Source organism: Vicugna pacos, chromosome 10, assembly GCF_048564905.1.
Source record: "Vicugna pacos chromosome 10, VicPac4, whole genome shotgun sequence".
Classification (NCBI taxonomy): domain Eukaryota; kingdom Metazoa; phylum Chordata; class Mammalia; order Artiodactyla; family Camelidae; genus Vicugna; species Vicugna pacos.
The window spans coordinates 57,413,577-57,434,653 of NC_132996.1; the positions used below are offsets into that span (position 1 = coordinate 57,413,577).

The 21,077-nt window shown below is 35.5% G+C and overlaps 1 long non-coding RNA gene across 19 annotated transcripts in view; it reads right to left on the reverse strand.

Annotated features, from left to right (window-relative positions):
* Positions 1 to 21,077, reverse strand: part of LOC140698773 (uncharacterized) — a 548,636-nt gene that overhangs the window by 388,632 nt on the left and 138,927 nt on the right. The gene's annotated exons all lie outside the window — the stretch shown is intronic.

The window sequence follows — 21,077 nt, forward strand, 5'->3', positions numbered from 1 at the left end:
GACCTGATTGTTTTTATCCAATCAGGGTAATCCCAGCCCATTTCCATAGTGATTGGTCTAGGTAGCCCCATCTGTGCCAGCTGGCACACAGCATTCCTCTGCCCAAAGGACTTGGTTCAGAAATGGGCCCATTGCAAAGAATGGGCTCGTAAGATGTGAGGACAAGTTTGACAGATTTATCAGAAGCCAGAGTTCTCTCTTTCTGAATATTAGAGTTTTGCTACCATAAGGGAAGCCACCCTTGGAATGAAATGCTGACTGCAGAAAGCAGAGAAAAGAGACTCTGATGACTTTGATGAACTACTGAATCAATAATTCTGAAGGCCACCTTTTCTATGAACTCTTTGTTGCATATGTCCAACAGTTTCTGTCAGTTTAAATCAAATGAATCAAAATAGAGTTCTCAAACATGTGTTGTAGTTGGATGGACTTGTAATGAATTCTGATTGTTTCACCCAGTTCTAGTTCTAAAGGATTTTCACTTACCTATATTCAACAGTGGATTGTGGTTTGATTATAGGATTCTTTCTCCAATGCCTATGACTTAACCCTGTATTTAAATAACTAATTTATGCTATGTATTAGTATTTTTTAATGCTATGTAACAAATTACTACAAACTTAGTGGCTGAAAATAACATACATTTTTATCTTACAGTAGGTCAGAAACCTGTATGGGTTTCAGTACACTAAAATCAAGCTGCTGACAGGGCTGTGTTCACTTCTGTAGGTGGTAGGGAAGAATCTATTTTCTTGCTTTTTCTAGCTTCCATAGGCTGACCACATTCCTTGGTTCTTGACCCCCCTTCCTCCAACTTTAAAATAGGGAAAATTATATACTCTTCATAGGAGTTATGAAGATGGATGAAGTATGGATATGAGAGTCTTATTTCAGTGCTTGTCACAGAGAAAGCACTTCATAACAACAATAATAACAATTAGCCATTGTTCACAATGGTCTTTTTCTAACTCACTGTTTCCTAAGTGGCCTGATTCAATTTTAAAAGGAAGCTTCAAAGAAACAGTCATTTAGAAGCCTCTGAATCACTCCCCATGACCTTTTCCCTCCAACTCAGTGCTAAAGCCCTCTTCTCCTGACAGCTTTTCACTGAAGTTGCCCTCTTCTGAGATGAAAGTAGCCCAGCCCATGAACCAAAAACTGGGACAGTGGTGTGTCTTTCCATGAATTCAAGAACATTTTCTTTTGTTCCCATATTTGTGTCCTTCTTGGATGTCACCTCTTAGCCATCTACCTCTTTATCCTCTCTGTTTTCTGCTAGTCCAGCATAACAGAAAAGCACAACCTGATTACATGAGAACAGACTTATTCTCTCCCCACCCCCAGAAGCTCATATTCTTGGTCAAGATTTCCCATTTACCACCTCAGTGATAAGCCTAAAGCCCTTGAAATGGCAACGTTTTCTGGCTCTGAATCAGGGTTGTTCTATTAGTCATTCCAGGATCTCAAGAGGAAGAGTCAGAAAAACTAGAGAGACTCAGAGATAATGTGCAAGCAGGAATGACAGAGTCAGAGAGGAACACAGAAACTTCACCAAAGAAAAAATACTGCCAACAAACATGCCAAGACCAGTGACTTCATTAAACGCAGAGAGGCCCAGTAAATGTGTACATAGTGGATTAAGAGTTTCTGCTTGAGCCAACCTGACCTGGTGGAACACTGGCACATTCTAGCTGTACGACCTGGGATAAGATATTTAATACTTCTGAGCTTTAGTTTCTTCCTTTGTAAAATATGAATAATAACAATTACCTCACAGAGCTTTTATGAGGATTAAAGATTATTTGTCCAGCTTAACACACTGCTGGACACATAGTAGGAGCTCAGTTACAGGTATTATTTCACCAAAGTACTAGTCTTGTAGCACGCATGTTTTCTAAGGTGCTCCAGCTTTCTCTTTTGCATTTTCCATAAATATAAAACTTAAATGGTGATTGAATAACTAGGCAAAAAGCGACCACGGATTGAGCTTATCCAGAATAGTCCTAAGGAAAACCGGGATGAAGGACAGACGGTATAGGAAGATGTATTTAGTTCACTGAAATATGTAGAAGCCTAAAGAACCTAGAGGAGTTCTCCACCACAGGGTATTTCTAAATACAAACTAGGGGACCATTTATTCAGGTGGAAATGTTCAGCAGATAGTTGGATAGACTGATCTAACATGTGGAAGACAAAGGTTTTGGCACTTGGCTGGACTCAGTGTTCTGGAGCCATCTACTAATATTTATCCAAAGATAGATCACCCAATAAAAGTACATGAAGTTAGGCAAAAAGACAGAGATTAAACACTATAAATGCCAGTATTTAGGGACTAAGTAAAAAAAAAAAACTGAAAGAGACAGAAAGAAAATGTTTCAGTGGATAGAATTAAGGACTACTCAGTATATTGGCCATGACTATTAGAAAATTCATTTTTTCACTCATTCAACTAATACTTATAATGTACTTACTATAAGCCAGGTTTTGCGCTAGGTGAGGATATGGTGATGAACAACAGCACAACTTGAACTCTACCTGCATGAAGCTTACTGTCTAGGAAATAATTCAGATATAAACAAGTAGCCGAACAAGTTCCCTAGGAGTCCTTTCAAAGATTCAAGTGGGAATAGATACCAGATTTAAAGGTATAAGAGAAAATAAAGACAGTGGTTGTAAACTCTTTCAACAAACTCAGCTATAAGGTAAGAAGAGAAGGGATTCAGAGTCAATGTTCTGGGAAGATTTTAAGCATCATATAGAGGTGGGGGGCTTTCAAACTTGAGGTTCAATTATCGTTTCATCCATTACAGGCTTCTTAAAAGCCAAATAATAGCACAAGTCATGTCTACGCTGACTACAATGGAAGCAGCTGCCTAAGCAGATTGACTGTCCTTTTGTGTCTTCAGAGACTATTGGACCAGGGTGTCTCCCCACGGTCCCCACACAGCATATGTTCTGTTCTGCATTGTGAGGGTATCTTCATTAGCCTAAGTACATACAGCAGGCCCTTCAGTTAATGCTCAATACACTTCACACATTAGCAAATATCACTGTGTCCCCTGTGAAACCCTAAGGCATCTGGTAGTCTCGTGTTTCCCTCAAGATCCTGCTTGTTTGCTCAGAGTGAAAAAGCACAAGCCTTTGCCCAAAATCATGGTAAGCCCTACCTCCAAACACTCTTTTTGGCCTTTAATCTCGCACTTTGGTGACTGGTTTACTGCATCAAATTCATTATGGTTCTCAGCCTTATTGTCTTAATGACTTTCAAGGCCAAAAATACAAGAATTTTTGGTGGCACACTCAGAGGGATTAAAATGTAAATGCCAATATGTACATATACATTCAAAGTGAAATAAAAATGTATTGTCACTACTCTATTTAGTGCTTATCCTTAGGCTTTGCATTGTGATTTGAATTAAACAGTTTTTTACACTAATCACGTTCATGTACATACACTCCTAAGGCAAGATCCTTTCACGTGTCAGTATACAGACAGATCGTCTTTGCCCTGACGTTAAGCTGTACTTTTAGATCTTATTTGCCAAGATGAACCCTACTCTACAGCCTTCATCTCAGTCATCCATCTCCCAGATATCATCACAACATTATATTTCTTCAATTCCCACCTGTGGGAGTTTGCTGGGATTCCAGTCCACCATAATACACACGTTAAATATGCAATTCAAGCTCTATTGTAAGCAAAGGATATTAGAGAGTTAAAAACTGGGAAACAATTTTCCAAAACATAGTTTATTGCATTCATGTTGTTTGAAAGGTAGAAACAAACAACCTAGAAAAGTTTCTCGTCTTCCCTCAGAACCTAAAGGCCTCTAGCTGCTGGTACAAACCACAAAGTACTGAGAGGGGTGCATTCCATTCATCAAAGATAATTGACTAGTTTTCCCAGGACAATGTCAGTTACTGCCTGTTGTCCAAGTAGCTCAGTGTTCCAATGGTAGTATCCCCTTTCTCTCTCAAATGTATCCTAATTTGAACAACAAATTATGTGGTCATCTCAGACAAAGAACATCACAAATCTTACAGTCAGCTAAATGTCAAATTTTCCCCAACTTTTTAGCCAGTTTTAAAATCATATAAGTATTTCAAAGAAACAGTTCTTTCTAACTCTAAACATGAGTTAATGGAAGCCAGTACCTTTGAGAAAGGAATGTGAAAATTTCAAGTACAACAGTGTATCCAGGGACAAGCAAGTATAAAGAAGTCAACAGTCATTTGATGCTGAGCCTGGGAAGCATTATAAATAAGAGCTGAAAGAAATATTCAGAGCTTTAGCTCCACATTGCCAAAGTAAATCAAGGATGCAAAGATTTTATGAGATCCTAAAGAACACATCAAGGTCTAGTGAAGGGGCAGGGAGGAGGGAAATAGCTCAGTGGTAGGGTGCATGTTTAGCATGCACGAGGTCCTGGGTTAATTCTCAGTACCTTCTTAAAAAAAATATATAAGAAGAAAAGAAAAAGAAAAATGGTCTAATGAAGAAAACTCGAGTACTTTTTATTACTGCTATTGATTTTAACATTTTAGAAAAAGTCCTGAGATTACCAGAGGCACCAAATCAGATACTATAAGTGAGTTAAAAAAAATGTTTCATTTTGGAGGTTCTGACCTGTCTGAACCAGACTCTTAACACTCATACTTTTAACACTCATTGAACAGACAGTCCATTAAACCACAACAAACCAAGCAGGGAGTGCTGAATCCCAGCATTAAGCAAAATCTTGAGGCAGTTTGAATTGTCATGTTGTGCATTTGAATTTATGGCTTTCTACTCTTATTATGTCTTACTAGCCTCCTTTCTGTTTCACCTCCGTATTTGCTCACGCTTGCAGCTCTGAATTGTTCAAGAGAAGTTATTCAATGCTTTTACTTACTCTTTACTTCATCCTTCCAAATATTCACAGAACATAGGACCTTCTCTACCTTCTCTCAGACCCTATCCAGTGGTTACTGGATACTGCCCCAAACCAGAATCCCTGCTACTTCTCATTACCCTTTGATAACAGACTTCTAAGTGATTTTTTGAGACAACGGGATTCTGTTTTTAGCCAAGCCAATTTCATTCGAATTTGCAAGTAAAATTTCTTGAGAGGCTATATGAAATGTTTTATTAATCTCCAAATATACATTCTAGACTCAGCATTAAATTCATGCTGTTCTTTATTTACTAGAGAACTTATTTTTCCAAGCCTCTTTCTTTAATATATATGTAAAATGTTTCCTCTTCTCTTTGAACCTCTCTGCTATGCTTTCTGATAGTAATAGATCATGCCACTTGATATGACCACAGAGCTATGCTCTGCTTTTCTGTTTAAAAAATTCAAATTAAAGTGACCAGAATGGTGTAGAAATCATCTTGAGGGCAACTGAAGGAAAGAGAAATACTTGGCCTGCCCAAAAAAGGCTTAAATAAAATATAATATCTGCCTACAGGTATCTGAAAGATTGTCAAACTATAGTACTGAAGATCAAAACCAAGGCCAAGAGATAAGAATTATAGTGGCAGAATGTACCTCAACAGAATTCATTCATTATTTCAGCAAATTGTTATGGAGAGCAGTTTACATATAAACATTATTTTGGACCTGTGGAGAATGCAAAGAAAACTAATATAAGTCCCTGCTCTCAGGTCCTTTACAACCTATTATGGTCACATAATGCATGAGAATAAATATAACTGTCCAACTCCAAATGGACTGAGCCACAGAGCAAGAAACAGTTGGTCATGAGAGAGACTCAAGTAAAAGCTGAATGATCACCTGTCAGGTACACTGTAGGAAAGAGTCCTATATTGGCTGGATATTTATTTACTTATTCTCTGCTTTGTTTTGGAAAGGACTCTCAATACAGATTTTTCTTGCTCCTAAACCATGTATTCCATGAGTGATGGAGATATTATTTTTAAGTCTTCCTTCATCAGTAAGCCAGTAACCCCAGAATCCCTTTGCCATTAAAGACTTAGGCAAAGAGGCAGAAGTAGAATGTGTATATAGAAGTCCTTGCCAGAGATAAAGAAGAAGAAAAATAATCTCCATTGGCCCTAGAGAACATGAGAAGAGATAGAAAGGGAAAGTGAAGAGGTCGCATGCACAGGTCTTCACATTCCCCTCATTAGAATGGAACCATAGGAAGAAAGGGACGGAAGTACCACAGTAGCCGTGGGAGATCTCCAGCACTGGAGGGATAATGACAGGATCCACCAGGTCAGCTTGCAGGAGGCTGTAAGTCTCTAGAAGTCCCAACTACATTCAACATGCTGTAAAATGTAGTTCATCAGAAACAGATATATTATGCTGAGTATATGTGTTCGAAGCAGCGCAAGCCCTTGGCTTTCATAGCCTATGAATAACATGAGGATGATCCAAAAATGGTCACATGTTCCACTGAGAAAACACAGAGGAGCAGAATAGACAAGCAAAATATCAAAGACCTGGGGCTGGAAGAAAGAGACCACAGCGAGCAGAGTCATTGTAAATGGGGGGAAATGGCCCCAACCATAGCCTCCATTCAGATGTATCACTGTAATGTCTCAAAAGGCCAGACAATATCAGCAGGAGACCAGGACAACCAAAATCAGTAAGAATCAGTGGGATGATTGATAGATATCAGGCCACTCTCTCCTCCAATACCACAGAATAACATAAATCTCCTTTCAGTTTCCAGATACCAACTTGGAGAAAAGCAAGAAAAGAGAAAGGTAATCTGAAAGACCGAGTGTAGTGAACATACTGAAAAATCTAAAAGGGACTGTTCAACTGAAAGAGACCAAAATACCCTCACTAACTGGTAAATTTCAGATTTTCATCCAGCTTCCTAATAAATACGTTGCCTTCTAAATCCCCTACCAACACACACAAACACAGAATCCTTCTACCCAGTGAGATAGGGTTCATATGTGAGTTAATTCATTTTAGAAAATCAAGAAAACTAAATGTTCTCATATATCTAAGCCGTAATATGTGCAGATTCTTGATCCCAACACAAATTCATGAGGATATATTCAGATATGTGAAGACAAATAGTTAATCATTCATCAAGAAAATAATTGTAGAAGATCGGGCTCCCTTTTAGTGGGGACATAGAGAGGCTCTTGTATAAATTCACATTGTTTATTTCTGTCTTCTACAATGATTACTTTCTCAAACAGGATTATTAGTCTGTTTTACTGTTGTATTTTAATCTCCTTCATATTGTTGGGTTTTAATGTTTACTCAATACTCTGTATTGCTATTAATTTGCATTCTTGAAGAAGTCAATTACCCGAACATTGCTGTACTCATTGAACCCAAGAACTTATTTATGTGAAATATGAATTGTAGCTGCACAATCACTAAAATAAAACTTGTCTCCTTTTTCCACACACTATTTTCTTCCCTGTCAATGTAAGCTCCCCTTCATTTTAAGACATTCTTGTGGTTTTCTGCAGAAATTAGACACTGCAGACCACTGTTTCATGTATATGAGCTTGATGTCACTCAATACCATGTGGAATTATCATCAATAAAGGAATATTACTCAACATATATTGTATGCTCATATATGGCTCAACATTTATGTAGCTACATGTATTTTTCCAATCAGATTCATTAGAACAAATCATCAAATCTCAATTATCTAGAATAAATAAAGGCATATGAAGAACTATTAACAAAATCTGTCCTAAGTAGCTGACGTTTCACTTCCCACGGAAGAAAAGGAAGAGAAAAAATAGCTTGCCTCTCTTGATTTATCATTTGGTGTTCCTAGTGAGACAGAAAAAAAAATGTTGGCACAACTGTTAGAGAGCAAGGCTGTTGTATCTGTGAGGACTGGAGAAAAGGGCAAAGTATTAGTGTGGCTAAATGAGATCCAGATCAAGAACCCTGGAATTCAGGGAGGGATGAAATCAAAGCACTGAAGTGGTAGCGCCTTCTGAATTTATCACACTATGATTTCCTGTTCCTTTGGATTCTCTCAACTTTCTCCAAATATCAAAGCTCAGAGAAATGTAACGACGGTTACAATGAGCTACAAATAAATCTGTCCCCCTTTATCTGGAACTGGTTATATAGGTTAGCTTGATTTGTAACAAGAGGTCATGGTATTTTTACTACAAAGGGTTAAAGTGCTAGGTGAGGCAGGAGGTTTCATGTGCCTTTAAGTCCAGCCAGCACAAACACAGTCAATCCTGGCCACATTCCTTTTCTTACACTGGTTATTGAAAGGCTATTAAGTCTCTGAAAAGCTGAATCAAATACCAAACAAAACTCTGAAAAATGGCAGAATTGAAAGGGGACACTAAGAGTAGCCAGTCAATGCCTGAAGCCCAAAGTCTTTGTCTGCACAGTTGCTTCTTTTCATCATCTCTCAGATCATAAATTGTTTAAGGGCTGTGAAAGGTGTCAGGAAGACAGCCTTCTTCTAAAGTTAGGCAGAGTCTGGGATGTGAATGCATGAGAATTCTATCAGATTGCTTACTCTCACTCAAACCCCTTCAGGGGAGTTTAAAAAAAAACACATTTGAAGACCTCTAATATACAATCATCCTCAGAGATCTAAAGCAATGTCTAAAAGATGTCTTCTCTCTACATGAAAAATGAAAATGTAATTTCAGTAAAAACCTTCTCATTTTTTTTCTGTCTCCTCCAATCTGTCTTGGAAGGATTGTACTGAAGGCCTTATTTTTGACTGCTGAACTTCTGCTTAAAGAAAACTTGATAAACACAATACTTACTTTTCTATTATTAGGGAAAAGAAAAGAGGTGGGAATAATTTTAAATTGCAGGAAATGGTACAAGCATTACTGTTTGGCCTGGGAATGCATTATTTATCATTAAAGTTACAACTAACCAGGACTTACTTTCTGATATGATAACTCTAGTCCCTAGGATTCAGTGAGAAATAAAATAACAAATGAATCTATTTGCCAAAATGTTAAGGGAATTTACTGACTTCATGGTATCCTCCATGTCACAGGAACTATGCAGTACTTTATAATCCTCTAGTTTCTCCATAGTTCGTAACAAGACCCCTGGTATCCCAAGAATCTTTGAAAATCTCCAATTTCTATACCAAATAGGAGGAAGAATGAATTTTATTCAAGAATAATATTTTAATTCAATTAGCTGATACAAATTTAAGAAAAAGATTTTATGCCATTCAAATCAATGTAAGTTGAGGAGAAGAAAAAAGTGTCAGATCTAAAAGTTTCTAACTTCTTAGACGTCTTCATAATTAACATCAGTTCAACACAATTTTTATTACAATGAATTTGCATTTGCTCAACAAAATATAATCAGAAGAGACTTCTGCTTCCATCCATGAAGGAGTAACAGGGAACATATTTATCTTCCTACCTTAAACAATTAAAAAAAGATAGACAAAATATAGAAACAACATTTTTCACACACTGGACAACAGGCAAGGTGACTATTGGTCCTAAAAAAGGGAAATAAATAAGGTGAGACCAACTCTATTAGTCAGCTTGAGTGGCTATAACAAAATACTACAGACTGAATGGCTTAAAGAACGGAAATGTATTTCTCACAGTTCTTGAGGCTGGAAGTCCAAGATCAGGTTGCCAGCATGGTTGAGCTCTGGTAAGGGCCCTCTTTCTGACTTGCAGACAGCCACTTTCATGCTGTGTCCTCACAAGGAAGAGAGAGGGAGAGATCTCTTCCTTTACTTACAAGATCACTAATTCCATCAGGGGAGCCTACTCTCATGACTTCATCTAAACCTAAGTACCTTCCAAAGACCGCATCTCCAAATACTGTCACATTGCAAGTCAGAGCTTCAACATATGGATTTTGCTGAGACACAAACGTTCCATCCAAAGCATCAATAATTGTCCCCACTTACTGAATGACATTAATAAAGCCTGGTAAAGTTCCTAAGTTGAGAAGGCAGTTCAGAATTCAAGGAGTATACAGTAGCTAGAATTTAAAAGGTAAATAATCAGGAAAAAAAAAAAGAGAGAGAGAGAGAGAGCTGTAGAAAGAGAATTCCAGAGATCTGCAAAGAGTACCTAATGAATCTTCATCTGAGTAATGACTATCAACAGCATGTGAGAATCTATGCAAGGCATAAGAAAGAATCATCAGAAGGGTCAGATGTAATAGTTGGTGGAGCTCACACAGAGCCAAGAATAGTTTTTATTCCTACTTCAAAATACATGGGGTATCAAGTAGAGTCCTCAGAAGAGTATTACGTCAAGACAGGGCCAAATTAGCCATGGAGAAATTGCCTAACAGCTTGAAAACAAGATTCAAAAGGACCAAATTATTTTCAACTCACCTAACTTCTGCATTCTATAACAAAGCTCCCAAAATACTTAAGAAAATATAAAAACTCCAAATACCCTACAAAGTAAAATTTACAATCCCTGGCATCGATCAACAATTACTAGGCATGCAACAAAGCAGGGAAATATAAATCATAATGAGAGAAAAATCAATCAATATAGAGAGACCAAGAAATGACACAGATGATAAAATTAGCAGAAACAATGACAACAAAGCAGCTATTAAATATACCTCATATGTTCTAGAAGCTTGAGCAAAGTGAGCATAATAAGAGATATGGCATATAAAAATCAATAATTTAGAGATGAAAAATTCAATATCTTAAAGAACAAATTTACTTGATAGGCTTAATAGCATTTAGACAATACAGAAGAATGATCAGTGCTCTTCGAAGACATAACAATTGAAACTGTATGAAATAGTACAGAGGGGAAAAAGACAAAATAAATGAACAGAGAATTAGTGTGCTGTGAGAAAACATAAAAGCAGACTAAAATGCATGTAATTGGAGTCCAGAGAGAAAGGAGAAATAAGAAAAACAGAAAAAAATTTTGAAGAAATAATAGCCAAATATTATCACAATTTAATGAAAATTATAAAACCACAGATCCAAGGACATCAGTGAAACTCAAGCATGAGAAATATGAAGATGATTAAATCAGGGTTTATCATAATTGCGTTGTTCAAAACCAGTTTAAAGAGAAAATCTTAAAGTCAACTAGAAAGGGGAAAAAAAAGAGGGGAGGACAGAGGAACAAAGATAAGAATAACAGAAGACTCCTTACCAGAAATAATGCAAGCCAGAAAACAGTAGAGCAACATCTTTAAAGTACTGGGTGAAAAAACTGGCAGGTATTTTCTAATAATTAAGACAAAGTGAAGATTTTTTTTTTTTGATATACAAAAGCTGAAAGAATTTATCGCCAACAGGTCATTGCTATAAGAAATGCTAAAGGAAGTCCTTTAGACAGAAAGAAAATGATGCTAAATAAAAATCTGTACCTATACAAAGTAACAAATAACACCAGAAATTGTAAATACGTAAGCAGAGTCGTTTTTTTTCTTATTTTTTAAAATTAATTGAAATGTGGATAGGTAATCCATTTTTATCAGTTAGTTGCTGCTGAGTAATAAATCACCCTAAAACTTCATGGTTTAAGATATTTATTTATTTCTGTTGGGTGTGTGTCATTTAGATAGTTCCACTGTTCTAAGCCATACTTGGCTGATCTTCGTGAGCGCACACATGCATCTGCAGTTAGCTGGTCAGTCAGATTAAGGATTAGCTAACCTAGGATTGCCTCAGCACAGATAAAGCTTAGTTTTATCCATAAGTTCCCTCCAGCAAGCCAGCCTAGGCTTATTCTCATGACATGGCAGAGATCTAAGACTGAGAAATCTCAATATTGCAAAAAGCAAATAGAAGTGCACAGTAAATTTTCAAGCCTCTGTTATACTTATTAACATCCCTTTGTCTAAAACAAGTTGCATGGCCAATCTCAGAGTGGGAAACGATTTAAAAAAATTAAAAATAACAAGGCAAAAATATAAATCCAAGGAAGCCATTAATTTGGAGCAGTAACACAATCAATTATGCACATCTTCTTGAGTGACAGTGGATTAACCTACCTACCAAGATAATTCATACACATACAAACACATACTATGTAATCTACATAAAGGTAACCTCAGAGTTTACTCTGCTTAGAAATTTTTTAAACCTCTTTCTCATCATGAGTAATAATCACAAAACTATGGTTGGCAGAGAAGTAAGGATACAGGGAGAAAGGTAAAGAGAAGGTATTCAGAGAAAGAAAGAGGAATGTATGACAAGAAGCTATGCTTGCAACAGATTGAATCTGAGATATTTTAGGTTATTGAGAAATGTAACAAACCAGGCAGACAGGAGGTAGAGACCAAAGGGGAAGAGAGAGGCAGGAAAACAGATGCAAGACATTACAATCCAGAAGGAACCGATAGTGAAGCCAAAATTTCCTCTGGCCAAAGTGTATTTTATTCTTTCCTGGATTTGCAACTTGAAACCAACAGGTAGAAGTACTAAGTGAGACACCAAGGTGAAGTCCATACTGACAACTGTGAAGTGGATGGTACTATTTAAGGAAGAATCAGGTTTTATACTGATCTGTGATCTCCAAATTAGGGTATAATCCTTCCAGTAGTCATCAGTTTTCAGAAGAGATGAAAACATGATGAAAAGGAAAAGGGGGAAAGGCCTCCAATCTGTAATCGGAATGTAATGGAATGTTTCTATGAAGTGGTAATGAGTCTGGTTTCTTCTACAACTCACTTAGCTACAGAACCCTAATTACATGGCATTTCTGACTGAGTAATGTAACAACAGGCTCTGCTGTTGACCTTTAGTAGAAAATATATTTAATTGTATTAAATATAATTATATTGTAGTTATGCTTGGGTGATACAGACAATGATATTCATTATTATGTTCAGCAGAAAATGTGCTTAATTTTCTAGTGAACTGATCTCATGCAGATTAAATTTACAACCTAAAATATTTTTCTCAAAACCAAATTATATTTTGGATGTTACATTTTTTATGTTAAATAATGTTTTCATGAAGAAACTATAAATTTAACTCATTTGTACTGGTATCGAATATAGTAATTGCAGGAGAAGAGAGAGAGAGAGGGTGTTAAGGAAAAAAGAAAGCAGTGAAGGAAGGAAAGAAAGAAGGGAGGGAGGGAACGGGTTTGCAGAACAGATACATAGCATACTCTCCTTTGGGATGTGTGTAAATAATTTTTGAAGGGTATAGAGAACTATTAATCATTAAATCTGGCACCTAGAACTCAAGGTATTCAAACATAGGCTGAGTGGCAAGTCTATTTATTATCTAGTACTAGTCTATTCTAGTATCCTGAGTCCAAGTCAAAACTCAAAGCACAAAGAAATAAATCACTGGAGAACCTAGTGTCATATCTGACCAGCATCATTAACTGTTAGTTATGAACTTATTTTCACATACAACATAATATACATATAGAGAATACTTTTTTAAAATTAATAGGTATAGCTGAATGCTATGCATTCATCTTGAGAAGCTTATTTTTAAGGAGAGTCAATATGGTTTACAGTAGGAGTTGAGAAATCCAACCCACTACCTGTTTTTGTAAATAAAATTTTATTGTAAATAAAGCTACACCCATCTACATACATCATCTATAACTGCTTCTGCACTACAGTGGCAAAGTAGTTGCAACAGAAACTATATGGCCCACAAAGCCTAAAATGTTTACTGTGTGTCCCTGACAGAAAATGTTTATCAATCCCTGTTTTAATGTTGAACGGATGATAGGAAAAGTACCTGGTACAGGACAAAACCAGGAAATAGAAGCAAATATATTTAAGAACAAGGAGATAAATAACAAAAGAAAAATCTAAAACAAAAATGTTTACCTCTGGGTAATGTGAACTGGAAGTTTACCAGACTATTTTGTATTATTTATCCATAAAACTATTGGACTTCTATATCTTTGATTAAAAATTATTTCATTTAAAAGAATATTTCTATCAAAGATTTTTAAAATGTGGTATTTGTATAGGAACCAACAAATCTAGCATTGGGACAACACATGTGTATGAAGACTTCATATGTGACAAAAGTGCATCTATGAAGAGATGGTGAATATTTCATCTGACAGAATTTAAAATGTAGTATTATTATGTAAAATTTTTTAAAAAGAAAAAATTAAGTCACTCCTTATCTTCTCCTGTATAAGAAGGTGGACTCCCAAATGTAGCTATGTTCTAAATATTAAAGAAAAACTACAAAGCTAAAGGAAAAAATTTAAAATATATTTGTGACTTAAGGATTAAGGGAGGCCTCTTAATCAAGACCCACCAAAATTGATAGACTTGACCATAAATAAAGATATGCATAGGATTTTCCAAAGTGAAAAATCAAGATGCTGGATATTCATTTTACTAATAATGACAAAAAACTGACAAAAATTAATAACTGGAATAAACAGGAAACTACTACAAACCAACAAGAAAAAAAGACAAAAACCAGATTTTTAAAAAATACATTAATAGTTAATTCATATAAGGGGAAATTCAAACAACTAACACACATACCAAGATGCTCAAACTCACTCTTAGTGATGAAGAAATGCAACATGAAACAGTTCTTTTCTACTTTATAACCACTGCAATATAAAAATTTGGAAAGGTTGGTAATACCTGCTTTAGTGTGGCTAACAGGGAATAGGACAATCATACATCACTGGGGGACATGTAAATCACTACAGAAACTCTGGAGAGGAATGGCAACGCCTGGTGAAAATAATTATGCATAAGTCCTATTACGTACTCCTGGGTATATAGCCCAGAAAAGTTCTAGCTTAGGTTAATGTGGGGCACATACGAGGATATGCATTAGAGCAGTGTTTATAGTAACAGAGTTGAATGAAATCTGGGTGTCTCCACTACCAGGGAAATGAATAAATTAAAAAATGGTAGAAGTATAGTAAGGAAGTTTATGCAACAGTGTGAAATGCAGTATTCATTTTTTTTTAAAAAAATTATGGCACAACTTTTATGTAAATTTGAAAAAATATGCAGAAAAAAGAAAATATGTCATTTATCTTAATAATCTTATATGTAAAAAGACAACAGAGTAAGGGCCTACTAGAGAAGAATACTTGAATGACTATGAGTAATAATGGCAAAAAAAACTATCTAAAGAGAAAAGAACCTGGCAAAGGCTGATAATGAGAGTAGACCATAAACTAGCAAGATTCCCCTTAAATCTTTACATGTGTGATCGGGAGGGAACGAGAGACGTGGGAGGAGGGAACACCTGGCACACAGGATGTGCTTGGAAAACGTTTGATTAGTTTTGCCTGTTCTATAACTTCATGTAAATTTAATCACACATATGTCATCTTATGTCTCACTTGTTTCACTCAGTGTATTTCTGAGGTTTATCCATGTTGTTGCCTGCTATCAATAGCTTTATCCTTTTTTCCAATGAGAAGTACTCCAATATATAGATACACCATAATTTGCTTACCCTTTTATCTGTTGATTGATATTTTGGTTTTTACCAGTTTAGGGCTACTATTGACATTGTTGAACAAGTCTCTGTGTGTGTGTGTATGTGTTTGTGTGTGTGTGTGTGTGTGTGTGTGTACAAATATTTTTTTTCTTTCATTTCTCTTGGGTAAATTTCTAAAAGTGGAATTGATGGGCCATAGGGTAGGTGTTTAACTTCATGAGACATTTTCAGATTTATTCACAAAGTGATTGCACCATTTTATAGTCCCATTAGCAATGCATGACAGCTTCAGTTGCTCCACATTCTCAAAAACATTAACTATGGTCAGTCTTAAATTTTGCCATTCAAATGAGTACTGAAAAGTAGTATCTCATTATTCTCTTAAGCTGAATTTTCCAGGTGATGTTGAACACCTACTTTTTCACATACTTAGTAGTCATTTGTAAATCATTCTGTATGTATTACCTGCTCTTCTTTTGTCCATATTTTAATTTGGTTATTTGTCTTTTTATTACTGTTTTGGACAATTTGTTTATATATTATGATTATAAATATTTTGTCAGGAAATGTGTTGTAAATATATTGTCCAGTCTATGGACTCCCTATTCATTTTGATAAGCAGAAGATTTTAATTTTGCTGAAATCATTTTGTCATTTTGTTTTTCCTTTTATGGTGCTTCCTATTTAAGAAAACTTTGCCAACCCAAGGCCATAAAATATTCTCCTATATTTTCTTCTAGAAGCTTTATAATTTTAGGTTTTACACTTAAGTTGATAATCCGTCTAGAATAATGTTGTGTATAGCAGAAGATATGAGTTAAAGAACACCTTTTCTCTTAGACAGTTATTCTGGTATCATCTCTTGTAGAGATCTTTCTTAGTTCAATTGCTTTGACAACATGATTGAAAAACAATTGATCATATAAGCATAGGTCAATTTTTGCTTCTGAGTCTGGTTCACTGATATTTGTCTATCTTTCAGTAACACACACTTTCAATTATTCTAACTTTATAGTAATTCCTGAAATTACAAAGCATACATCTTATTTTTCAAAAGTTACCTTGTCAATGCTGACCCAAAAAAAAGCCTGTTGGAATTTGTATCAATTTGGGGAGAATTTACATCATAACAATATTGAGGCTTTCAGTCCATGAATATGGTGTCTCTCCATTTATTTAGCTCCTTAATTTCTTTCAGCAATATTCAATGTAGAGGTCTTAAACATGTTTTATTAAATTTATCCTTAAATAATTTTTATGCTTTTGAGGCAATATTAGATGGTATTTTTATTTTATTTTCTAATTGTTCATGATACCATACAGAAATATATTTATTATATATAGATTTTAAATCTCAATAACTTGCTAAATTCACCTATAAAATTTATGAGAGAGAAGACACACTTATTTGTTCCTGATAATAAGGGGATATAAGATTTTTCAAATCTACGTGATATTATCTGCAGGGAATTTTGGTAAATGACTTTTATGAGGTTGAGAAGTTTCCTTTTAATCCCTAATTTACTAGAAGTCTTTTTTATCATGAATGCATGTTTAATTTTCTCAAATGCTTTTTCTGCATCTTTTCCAATGATCATATGACTTCTCTCTATTATGTGTTAATGTAGTAAATCAACATTTCAAATGTTAAGCCAATCTTAAATTACTGGGGTAAACACCATTCAAGCATTATGTACTGTCCTTTATATGTGTTGCTGGATTTGATTTACTAATATATTGCTAAGAGTTTTGCATCTATATTTATGAAGGACATTGGCTTATTATTTTATTTTCTTATAATATACTTGCCTGATTATCAGTATTATACTACCCTCATAAAATAAGTTTGTGTAAAATTAGTATTATTTCTTCCTTAAATATTCATAGAAATATCTAGGCTTGAAATTTTTTTGAGGAAGATGTTGAATTATAAATTCAATAACTTTACTAAATAGGGCTGCTCTGATTTTTTTTCTTTTTGTGTCGATTTTAGTGATTTGCAGTTTTCAAGAAATTTGTCTACTTCATCTTGATTATTGAATGTATTGGCATAAAGTCATTGATAATATTCTTCTATTCTTAAATATTTGTATAATCTTTGGTGATTCATGATATGGGTAATGTGTGAGCTTGTTCTAATTTTCTTTGTCTCTCTAGCTACAGATTTATCAATTTTATTAGTCTTTTCAAAGAACCAACTTTTGGTTTCATTGATTTTCTCCACTGATTGTTTTCTATCTCATTGATATTTAACCCTATTATATTTTTTGCTTAATTGGATCCTTAATTGTTTAAGGAGAAATTGTATCATTGATTCTTGGTTCTACTACAAACATTTAGGGCTATAAGGACCCCCCCACACATAAGTAACTTCATTAGCTGAAACCCAAAATTTTGCTATGTTGTATCTTAAGTTTCATCCAGTTAAAAACATTTTCCAATCTTCCTTGTGATTCCTTCTTTGACCTATGAGTTATTTAGAAGTGTGTTTTTTATTTACAAATACTTGAAGACTCAAATTTTCAAACTTTTTGGAGGTTCTGTACTGAATGCTGAGGGCGTTCAACAAGGTCTTTCTGCTCTGACTGGATGGAAGCTGAATGCCTCTCAGTGCTATACAACCTTAAGTCAGCTCATAACTCTCTGGTAGTTGTTTTTTCTCCAGTAGTCGCTCTTTGCTGGGACATACAGGATCTCACTCTGTATGTGCACAGATTAGTATTTGGCCAAAAAGTCGTGTACACCTGTGCAGATTTATGAACTTTCTTCCTCATATTGGCTTTCTTCTCCACAGTTCCCCTTCTATCCCACAAATTCCAATTTCCTCATTAGTCTCAAACTCTGAAATCTGAACACCCAGCTCAGTGATAACAGTAGGCTCTAGCTATGCTCCTCCTTCCTGCACTGCAGTCTGGAGAGTGGTTCCAGGCAAAAACCCACTGCCTTGTAGTAATACAAATGTCTCACTTATGGCATTGCTACCACATTCCCTGTCATTTTAGATGAAATTTCCAAGGGCAGCCTAATACAACTCATTTGCCTTTCCCTGTGCTGGTATAAAAGCTCCAGCCAGATGTTCTTCACCAAATTCTGTCTCATAAGCACTTTATATTGTAGAAAAGGCCATTTTATCTTTTTTTTACATTTAGATTTCCCACTATATTCTTCCAACTGCAATTGGTTTGGAGATAAGAAGATGAGCTGGAGACAAGCCTTCCAGTAGGTAATTAATCACTTGTAATCAGCACTAATAGCCATTCACAGAGGTGAGAGTCAAGTGCAGAAAAAAGTGACTTCACCATCTTTTCAGGGTTATTACAAATCCTGTTAAGGTTACACTCATTAAAATTGCTATTAACTTTTCTTCCCCCATCAGGATAGTTAATTAATTCTTCCTCATATTTTAAGATCAAGGCAATTAAGGGGAAAAAATAGAGTTAATATGTCCATACATGGGGTAAACTGATTCCTTTAGGAATTTGTCAGAAGGGCTTCCAAAAAAGGCATATCAAAATGGAATTGTGGTAAAGTCATTCTGAGGCCCAGCTTACAAGGCAAAAGTCAGCAGTCAATGGATATTTTATATAGCTACCTCACCAGTTTGGCCCAGATTCTTACTTTTTTTCTTCCTGAACAGTGCTTTTCATTTTGATTTAGAAGATCCAGATTTTACAAATCCTGAAGTTCATACAACTTAAGGTAGACTCTTCAAGAAAAAGAATACGAAGACCTTCCCATGACCTATTAAGGGGCCAGTGAAAATGGTAAATCTGTTTTTGTTGATAACCTCTTTAGCAAACTACATTTTAAAAATCTTCAATCTATGTAATTGACACTTTATAATCTATTTTATTGTCAATGATTTTATACTATCCATGGCTAGTTTATTCTTTATCTTCCCCATACTTTTTTGTAACATCTGTGTAACCAGGGTGAATGCCCAGTCTTTAAGAGTAAAATAGTCAACATCTTTTAAGTGTTTACAATGTACTAGATAATCATCTAAAGTTCTTCATGTAGACTATCTCATTTAATCCTATGAATACTTTCTGAAGCACAAATCATACTATGTTTTCCACATCTTGAAGATGGGAACACTGAAGCAGAGAGAAGCACACAGCTTGCTGAAATGGCAGAGCTTGCCTCCACACCCAGATCCAGGCTCAAGAACCCAGACTCTTCAACACCATACTCTTCTGCTTCTCTTTGATTTATGGATGCTGAGGGTTGGAAAAATACATAAGATTTTGAGCAGTATCCTGGGCATCAAGGTTTCATCAGTGTCTGGGTCCAAGAACACCTAGTCAAATGTTGATTGGCAGATGCTGCACACTTAGAGCCCAAGATCAAGAATGAAACTCCAGAGGACAAAACTGAATATTTTATACCTTTCCTTGTCCAGGTATCACATCATCCTACTGCCATTAATAGATATGAGCTGGTATAGTGATGGGAAGGAGCTGAATTAGTGACAGATGTTACAATGAGAGACTGCTTTTCATAAGCTATGGTGAATATTTACTTTTTTAGCCTGAGTTCAGATTCCCCATTGTCTACTTCCAGGACCCAGAAAACATCATTTATGATGTCAAAAAATGTTTTTTAAATTAAGCAAACCAAATTGATCTCTGTCTTCATGACATTATCATGGCGACTCTAATAAGGCCAGAACTACTGAATAGGGTGAAAAAAAGGTCTTCAGTATCAGTAAAACAAACAGCTGCAGATAACCAGAGCATCCTTTCTTGCACTTGTCAAATCAAGAAATATTAGTTGCAGTAATACAGTGAGCATTACATACAAAAATAAATGTCTAGATATAAACCTGAAGATTCAAAAGCAGTAAGTCTGAGGTAGAACCCAGACATTTATATTTTTAAAGCTTCACTATGATTTTGATGTCCAGGGTGAATTGCCTTGGATGAGTAAGGGCGGTGCAACAGTGTGGGAAGGAGAGGGCTATGGGTATATAAAGAAACACCAAATCTAGTTTGGAAGGTGGAATGCAGATGACTTTTTGGTGGATGTGGAACTGAAGCTAAGACTTGAAGGATAAGGAAGGTTAAGTAGCTAAGAGGAAACACTGTAAAGAAAATAGCATTATTTGAAAAGCCAAAGGACTTAAATAAAAGTATCTGGGAGAAGCTAATTATGACTGAAGCTTTGATCACAGTGGGAATGAGTAAGACTGAAGGTGGTTAAAGTTTCCCCAGGGAGGAAACTCAACAGAAGAAAGCCCCAAATTCATGCATAGATCCATTTACAAAAGAACTCAGTTGTCTTTTATTAATTCCAGCCATAAGAATGAATAAGTTATATCCAAATTCCTGCTTGGGAACTTCCCCCTCAGGCTACTACCTATAGCCTGACATAGGCCTCAGAAAAATGAAGTCTGCCCAACTGGCTATGGCTCACGAGTTGTTAATGGAAGCTTACCCAACTTTCCAACTTTCTTCAGAAGAGACAGGCAACTAGTCATGAAAAAAACCATGTGCCTCACTTAACCCAAAAGTTGTTCAAAATAATTTCTATAAACTCATTCTATTTCCTCATTTACTTAATTCAGACTTCTTATAACACAATTATGTCTGTATAGAAGCCATTTTGTGGGTAGAAATATTCATTTTAATTACACACATAATACATGAATAATACATGAATTCTCCATATAAATAATTAAAATATTAGGCATACATTTTCTTTAACCTCTCTGCCTAACTTAATTTCTTTCTCAGATG